Raw genomic sequence first — 8678 nt, 5'->3', positions numbered from 1 at the left:
ATTATTCAACGGTGACTTTTATAATCATAGAGTATATAATATATATTATTTAAGTTGCTGTTCAGGGTTTACAAATTATACAGTAAAAAATTATTTTTACTTTAACGGTAGTAATAGCCAATAGGAATACTTTAAAATTTTTTTTATTGTTGAAATATACAGGCAGTTTATTATGCATATTGATATATCCACCTATATCATGACGTTCTATGGCACAGGACACAAGTATCATGAGTTAGACTTACAAGAACTTGTCTCTTGGCAATAAAACAACCCGCTACCTACGAACAAAATCAAATTGATTTTTAAACCAAAAGGAATGAGCACCTACCTGAAGAAATTTACCATCGTGTTCAACCGATGCATTATGCTTTTTATTCGTTTATTTCGATGAATTAATATTAGTATCGTTTTCGATCAAAACTACATTTTAGCTCACATTTTAAAACTCGTTATAATTAGGTCTCGGGAGTTAAAAAATGAACTAAAATGATTTAAGGACGTTTAAATCATTTTAGGACACACGTATCATGAGTTAATCTTACACTTTGTTCGAGTGTGTGGTTCAATGTGGGTTGTGTTGCATTAGGTAAGGTCATTCAATGTTTCGACGATTAAACGTGTTACATCATAATTTGGTACCTACCAGCCTACCAAATCTACAATATTGTAGACGTTACAATTTAATAAATTCTTAAATTATATTTTTATTTATTGATAAGTATGTCATTTATTTATGTATATACACACTATAGTATAGGTGATAAATATATAAATGTCATTGAAATTGACATGTTATATTCGAATTTAATAATAAACCATTGCTTCTGAAAAACTATTCAGAGCGGTGGCGTTGTGTCATCCTCATACTTGTATAAAATACTAATAAAATAATAATATAAAATAATATAAAATAAAATATTCAAATTCAATGATCAAAAAAAAAAATATATACCTTGTGGTTATAGCGTACAATTAGGTAGAAAAACATTTTGTCAATATTCTTTTAAAATTTCTAATGTTAGCCATTAAAATAATTATTTCACACATTTTGGTTGAAAAATAATTTTGAAATTGTCGGAATCTTGATGGATTTTGTTGAAATGTGTTCCTACTTATACATATAAAAAATAATCATGCCTATTTATCATTAATATTTTTTAACGGGTATCAAAAAAACTTACACCAGAAACCTTGCATTACATTTTCAAGCTTTCTTTCAGAGTGAATAGTTCAACATAATACCGACATTAATTTAAAAAAAAAAATATATAAAATTCCAAATTTTTTCATGGTATAGTTATATCTCTAAAAATAATCAAAAATATACGCAACAGGCTTTTCTACTTTTATAAAAAAAAAAATTACCATGAGTAACATTTATTTTTTACGAGCGTTTGATTTAAAACGATTTACAATATTAGCAGTTATTAGCAGTTTTTAATTACCTATACATTTTAATATTTTATATAAATATGCTAGGATAACAAAACCGACTCCACTCAAAATCGTTATTTTGTACGCAATGATTTACCATCCATTTTTGAACACTTCCATTACAATAACATACTTATTCGTAAACTACTTCACATCAGAGAGGTTACAAACAGTCATAGTGGTTTTAAACTTGTTCGATCGTGTGGGTCGTAGGTTTGAGATTAGCTGTGTTACATTAGATAAGGTTATTACAATTGAACTAGACAACATTATTACATGTGTTGCATCATTATTTTGTACTAGCTTATCAAATACACAATTGTAAAAGTTCAAGTTAACAAATGAGATTCTCAACTTACTTTTACGTTATTAATTTAAATATATACGTAATAATTTCATGTAATATATAGTATAGGTAATAACTAATAATTATATAGAAGTATGATGAAAGAGGTGAACAGTCGGTACCAATATGCTGTACCGTATTTGTCGTATATATATATATATGTCATTGTAATTGTCAATGGATGTGTTATATTTGAATTATAATTGTATTTATATTTTCTTTGAATATGGATATAATATAGTATAGTATAAAAGAATGAACGTTGTACACGGAAAAATCATATAGGTAGAAATACAAAATATACTATATTAAATTAATATTTATTGTATAATTATGTTTTACATTTAATTGATCGCATACTTACTCGTAAACTACTTTACATCAGAGCGGTTTCAAACAGTCATAGGGGTTTTAAACTTATTCGATTATGTGGGTCGTAGGTATGAGATTAGCTGTGTTACATTAGATAAGGTCATTACAATTGAACCAGACAACATTATTAGATGTGTTGCATCATTATTTTGTACTAGCTTACCAAATATACAATTTTAAACGTTCAAGATTAATAAATAAATGAGATACTCAATTTACTTTTACTTAATAATTTCATGTAATATATGTATAGTATAGGTAATAACTAATAATTATATGGAAGTATGATGAAAAAGGTGAACAGTCGGTACCAATCCGCTATACCCTATTTGTCGTATGTGTCATTATAATTGTCAATGGATGAGTTATATTTGAATTATAATTGTATTTATATTTTCTTCGAATATGGATATAATATATATAGTATAGTATAAAAGAATGAACATTGTACACTGAAAAATCATATAGGTAGAAATACAAAATATACTATATTAAATTAATATTTATTGTATACCTAGTTATGTCTTACATTTAATTGATCGATTTCTTCGGGAATTTTATAGAATATTTTTCAATAAATTTAAACTAAAAGACTGATTAAAAGTTTTTTTCAAATCACTGCTTTATATTCTTAACATGTATGGTATCAACTATTGGTGTAATTAACATTTTCTTACATATTGATGTCTTTAGAATAACATTATCACTTATAATATTAAAATAAAAAGACTCTTAACAGAATGCCCGGGCAAATGAAAAAAAAAAACTGTTATTCTATTAAGTTTATTTAAATAACTTTATATACATGGAAATTAATACAAATATTAATACATATTAAATAGGACATTATACATAAATTGATTGTCTCCGTAAGATAAATCTTGTATTTTAAACGGTATTTGTAAAACCATTTATTTTAGAAAATGATGGTAGGGATGGGCAACCGTGAAGAATCAATCTTTATATTTAAAACTATAAAGCATGCATTACTATGTAGGTTAATGGAACATCTAGAAATTAGGATACCAGTAATGTACTAAAGCTGTACCTAAATTGCCTATTTAGAACGCCGTATTACAATCGGCTTGTCGATAAAATATTTTTATCGTAATATTATACAAAATATGCAATACAAATGGAATTTGTTACACACAGAGAAAGGTCACCCTTAATGTAAATCTTTAGTCCCGACCAAAGAGATGATTGCGTGATAGTTAATCAACACGACGTAAATCTTGATGGTAGACGTACGACATGTAGCTTTCTATTATTTTAATAATATAACTATATTATTATTATTATAGGTACATTTATTAATTTAAAATTAATCACAGATCCCATTACAATATAATATAATACAAAATTAGGATATTGACAGTAATATAAATAATAATAATATCACAAATTATACTACAATATAAATACATTGAAAAAAAAAAAAAAATGTTACATTAAATACGTGGGTGTACTACATGCCAACCGAATGTATATTGCTGGTATCCGTCCATCGAATGAAATGGACTTGGATAGAAAAAAAAATGTAATTTCATATTATAGCAGGTGGCTCTTCGATTGACTAATTTAATAATCATAATTTTGCGTGACTACGGTTATAGCTTTAATCCATAATGATATTATTGTCACGCAATATAATGTGCATAGGTAGTATATTTCATATCCCTTAACCTTTGAATTTATAAAATCTACCCATGTAACCCCAACTGTTTATAATTATATAGCATGAATTTTTTTATAATAAAAACGAAGAAGAACTATGCGTTTTAACTTATAATATAAGGACTACCACACTACGTCGATGCATATTATAATATAAAGAAAAAATTAAGTATATGATTTACATGCAGTGACGTTAAATCCAATAAGTTTCAAGGGTAGGAAACAGCCCACTGCCTAGGTCAATTGGTTTTGTATTATATGTATTTAGAACTTACTATGATATCAATTATACATTTATACAATTCGATTTCAATCTATTATAAGAGTTTATTTATTTTAACAATTCAACTTTAATGCAAATCCAATTAACTCCAGAATCAAACCCACATTATATCTGTTAAATGTTAACACAAAAAAAAATTGTATCCAGTCCTGCTAACATGTCAATGATTGGGTAATGACAGGTAAAGTAATAACATATTTCGAATTGTCATTCATACTTAATAATATGTTTTCTCGTTATTTAAATAATTATTTATTGTTTTATTACGAATTTAAATTTTTTTCTCTCCTTCTTTATGATTATTATTTTTTAATTGATCATTGATTTTTATTTTAACAATTATGATACTTAAAATTATTTCGAATTATATCAAATTCTTTCAGATATATTAAATGGTGTGTTATTTATTTGGCAGTACACACACTTCAAAGTAATTTGAAATTGATTATTTTTTAGTATCATTAATCAATTCGTTATAAACATCCAACTCCCCAGACATACTCCACCCTCTGCGTTTGACCGTTTTTTCGGAAGTCATTTTTAATATTTTTATTTTTTATTTCAGACAATGGGTGATTTCTACACAGTTGTTTCGGTTTCAGTAAATTATATAGAAACTAATGATGAATAAGTTTTGTCCATCTTTATTTTAATTTTAGTAATATTCTTTACATTATTGCTTTAATTATTACATTATTGTCCAGTCTAATTTAAATATATTAGAGCAAAAAACTTCTTATGATTACCTGAATAGTTACTCAGAACTTCTTAGTTCTAACGTATAATTTTAGTTAATATAAATAAATAATAAAATTATGGTTATTTAGTAGTTAGAACAGAGTTTATTGTAAAGCATAAAAACAAGATATTTATTAGTATATTGTTTTGGGATCCTCGACAATAAAGCGCAGTCATATAAGCACACGGCAATTATTCAGTGATGACATTTCAGAGCAAATTCAAAGCAGCATACGATATTCAGATGCAAGACAAGTCAGCGCATCATGTTTAATAAATTATACTAAATCAATTAAACATAACAAATAACATAATAAAATACCAAATTAGAAATATGTTAAAAATATTATTATTAGATAAAATTATAATTGTTTAAAATAGGTTCTATAAGTCTGTCAGTCATATATTGCCTTTGGCCAAGTGTATTTTATATTATTATTTCTACGAAATTGATTTATCTTACTATTGATACATTATTTTATATTTTTTGGAATTTTAGTTTATATTATGAACTACATATACGAGGAAGAATCTTCTTTATTATTTTCACGCTTTTTAAACAGCAATTTTTTTACTATTGATAATTACTACAGAAAAAATTGATAGTGTCTTTAACACAATAATATAAAATCGATGACCTACCATGAAAAAAAATAAAAAAAAATAAAATAGCAATCATTATTCATTAATAAAGTTTCTTAAGACAATGACGAAGTTAATCATACAGTACTTAATATTCTCAAATATTAAATAAAAGGTCTCAAGGCCGTATTCATAGTCGATGCTTAAGAATAAGCATGGTTTAAGCTTATTTGATAGTAACTGTACAACACATAGGTACTTAAATCATTATATTATCATATTATTATAATATGCATTTTTGTAGTTGTTTTATTTATGTACTGACCTACAAATAAAATTATTGAGTTTTAAAAAGTACGAACAAAGTTACGCGTAGTTCTTCTTCGTTAATAATAAATAGGTATACTTAAACGCATGGTGTATAATTATAAAAAGATACAGTTGCATTGGTATATTTTATAAAATTAATGGTTAAAGGGCTATAAAATATATTATGCACATTGGGTTGCGTGACAACAATATTATAATACTTTACAACTATAGCTGAAGTCACGCATTTTGTATGTTAAAGAAATTACTCAATCGAGGAACCACCTAGCTGCTATATGAAATTCCATTTTGTTACCCAAGTCAATCTCATACGTTCGGCGGACTTCAGCCGTATGCAAGCGGTCTGAAAATCTTATAAATTAAGTTTATTACATTTTTAATTTATTAAGACGTTTAATGATTATCCAATGGTAAGTGTTTCAAATCAATTTTTGTAAATTATGTAAATTTAGTATTTAGTTTTTATTAAAGACCGGATAAAATTCCATTAAAAATACATAAAAGTTAAATAATAAGAGTTGAGCAAATGGGTGTCACTCTAGAGTACAGTATGTTAATAATAATAATAATAATAATAATAATAATAATTTATTTACGGAAATAAATTCCAATTACAAAAATATTGTAGTGACAGTTTGTGTTAAGTGCACATAATATGGGTTACAACTTAAAAGTAATGTGAATATAAATAACATAAAACAGAACAAAATAGAGAAAAGAACAAAAGAATAAAGAGAAAAAAAAAAAGTATATGTATACAAATATTAAATATTAAATAACGATTTAAACTTAAAGATATTATATAAAAGCAGCATAATATGAATAAATAATTACATTGATAGTATAGTGGTTATAAAATATGTAGGTAGAAGAAATAAAAAAGGGGAAAATATGATATAGAGAGCAGAGAAATAGAAGAGGATAAGAGATGATTAGATCAGATATTAGACAAATTAAATAAGGTAGTGTTAAATAAATCTAAGTCTATAGTTGAATTACCTGCTGACATAAGTATATTTGCAGGGGTATATAGCATATAGTTTGTAGAGATAGAGGAAAGGTAAAAAGTGAAATTATTTCTGGAATTAGATTGGTTTACTCTAAAATTTAAACGTTCGATTAATTCGGGACAATCTATAATATTATGTAATAGTTTATACAAAAATTTACAGTTTAAGATAATAAATCTTTTATTTAGGGGCATTATTTTAAAGAGATTACAAACGGTTTCATATCAGAATGAGGAGTTCTTTTATAATGATATTTATATGATAGGTATCTTAAAAAGTTATTCTGTACAGTAGATAGACTATGGTTTTGGATAATATTATTAGTACGCCAAATTATAGAGGCATAGGGATTATAATTATAAGGAGGCCACTGTAATGGATGGTGTTAAATTTGAATTCATTGATATAATAGCATTGTATGAGAAAAACGATTCTAAGTGAAGATGGTCAGACAGCGTATGATATTACTAAGTATATTTTATGATATTATTGTAAATAAAATAATTTATATATAACCTATTTACTTGAAAACTTGTTTTAAATGTTCAATCCAGAATTAAAAAAGGTGAATATTTTATAATTTTTTAAGCATAAAATAATTATTAAATTATAAATTTGATAAATTTTGTCAAAATCCGAAATCATAATGCTTATAGAAAAAATAAACATGAGTGTGAGAGTTCACAATTACGCTCTGGGGAAGTAAAACTTCTTTTATAAGTATTGAGGCCCGTGAAATTATAAGTGAATTAAGGAGAGAGTGAGAAAAATCAATGCAATAAAAATAAACGTGCTCGTCACCATGGCCATGCATCCCTTGTAAAATAAATAAATAAGCAAACATGTCGTTTCATTTTCCCTACCTCAAGAAAGAAATTTAACTTCAAAAATAAATAAAACTTATTAAATAACCAAGTATAACGATTAGATTTATTTTGTTGTAATTCTTTATTATTAATTCGACTTACCGGATACTGTATTAATAATAAATAATAATAATATATAAATATAATATAAAATATCCACACTGACCAATCATCATCGCTCAGAATCGTTTTTCGTATAGGTACATCGATATTAATATATTATAGGCACCCCATGTACCATGTAAATATGATTTAGTAGTTAATAATGTACAAAATTGTTTATCTTTTTATAGCGAAGGATGGAAAACTTACAACAAGGATCCACGTAAGTAAACTTACTAGTTATTCTGTACCTGAAAAATCTCACAAATATAAAAATCACGGTTTTTTTTTTATAGTTATTTTATGTTCAAAATTGAAGAAAATTACTTATTAAATAACGTTAGATGTGATTAAACAGAAATCTATGGCATTCTGGCGGTAATACCCGATTGAACCGTCACGGGTGTTCACTGGTGATGTATCTTCACTGAATGACCAATTAACTGACCGTCGCCGTTAAATACATGGTCGTATACAATATGGTCGTTAACTTGTGGAAGGGCACTCTGAGAAATTTTGGTTCAAATAAGGCATCGCGCAATAATGAACCCCTGATGTATTTCTGTTTAAAAATAACCAACGGTAAAAAAATACATTTTATATATTATATTATTAGTATATTATAATATACAATTTTATAATATTCTTAATATTTTGAATTAAATTATTAATGTTTATATTAATATTTATAGAATCAGTGTCCCTAGAAGGAGATAATGAAAATGTTGATTATATTCATTCCCATTATACAAGCATAACCAATAATTGTTTATTTTAGTGAATGTTAATTTAGTTTATTAAAAATATAAACTATTAACTATAAATATAATTCCTAATATTACCATATTTTTAATTGATTTCAATCATTATCTATTGTATGTGTGATGCTTGATTGTTATTGTTATTATTTTTTTTACAGATATGATGGGAACAAA

General features: G+C 25.6%; 1 long non-coding RNA gene across 1 annotated transcript; it reads left to right on the top strand.

Moving 5' to 3' along the window:
- Positions 1 to 6035: 6035 nt before the first annotated feature.
- Positions 6036 to 8673, top strand: LOC107882489. Its single transcript, XR_001678765.2, has 4 exons — positions 6036 to 6175; positions 7935 to 7966; positions 8040 to 8325; positions 8663 to 8673. It is a non-coding gene; the product is annotated as an uncharacterized LOC107882489 (long non-coding RNA).
- The last annotated feature ends 5 nt before the right edge of the window (positions 8674 to 8678 follow it).

The sequence above is a fragment of the Acyrthosiphon pisum genome, chromosome X (assembly GCF_005508785.2).
Source record: "Acyrthosiphon pisum isolate AL4f chromosome X, pea_aphid_22Mar2018_4r6ur, whole genome shotgun sequence".
In the NCBI taxonomy this organism is placed as follows: Eukaryota; Metazoa; Arthropoda; class Insecta; order Hemiptera; family Aphididae; genus Acyrthosiphon; species Acyrthosiphon pisum.
Note: the sequence above shows the minus strand (reverse complement) of the source record. Positions and strands in the feature narration are given on the sequence as shown.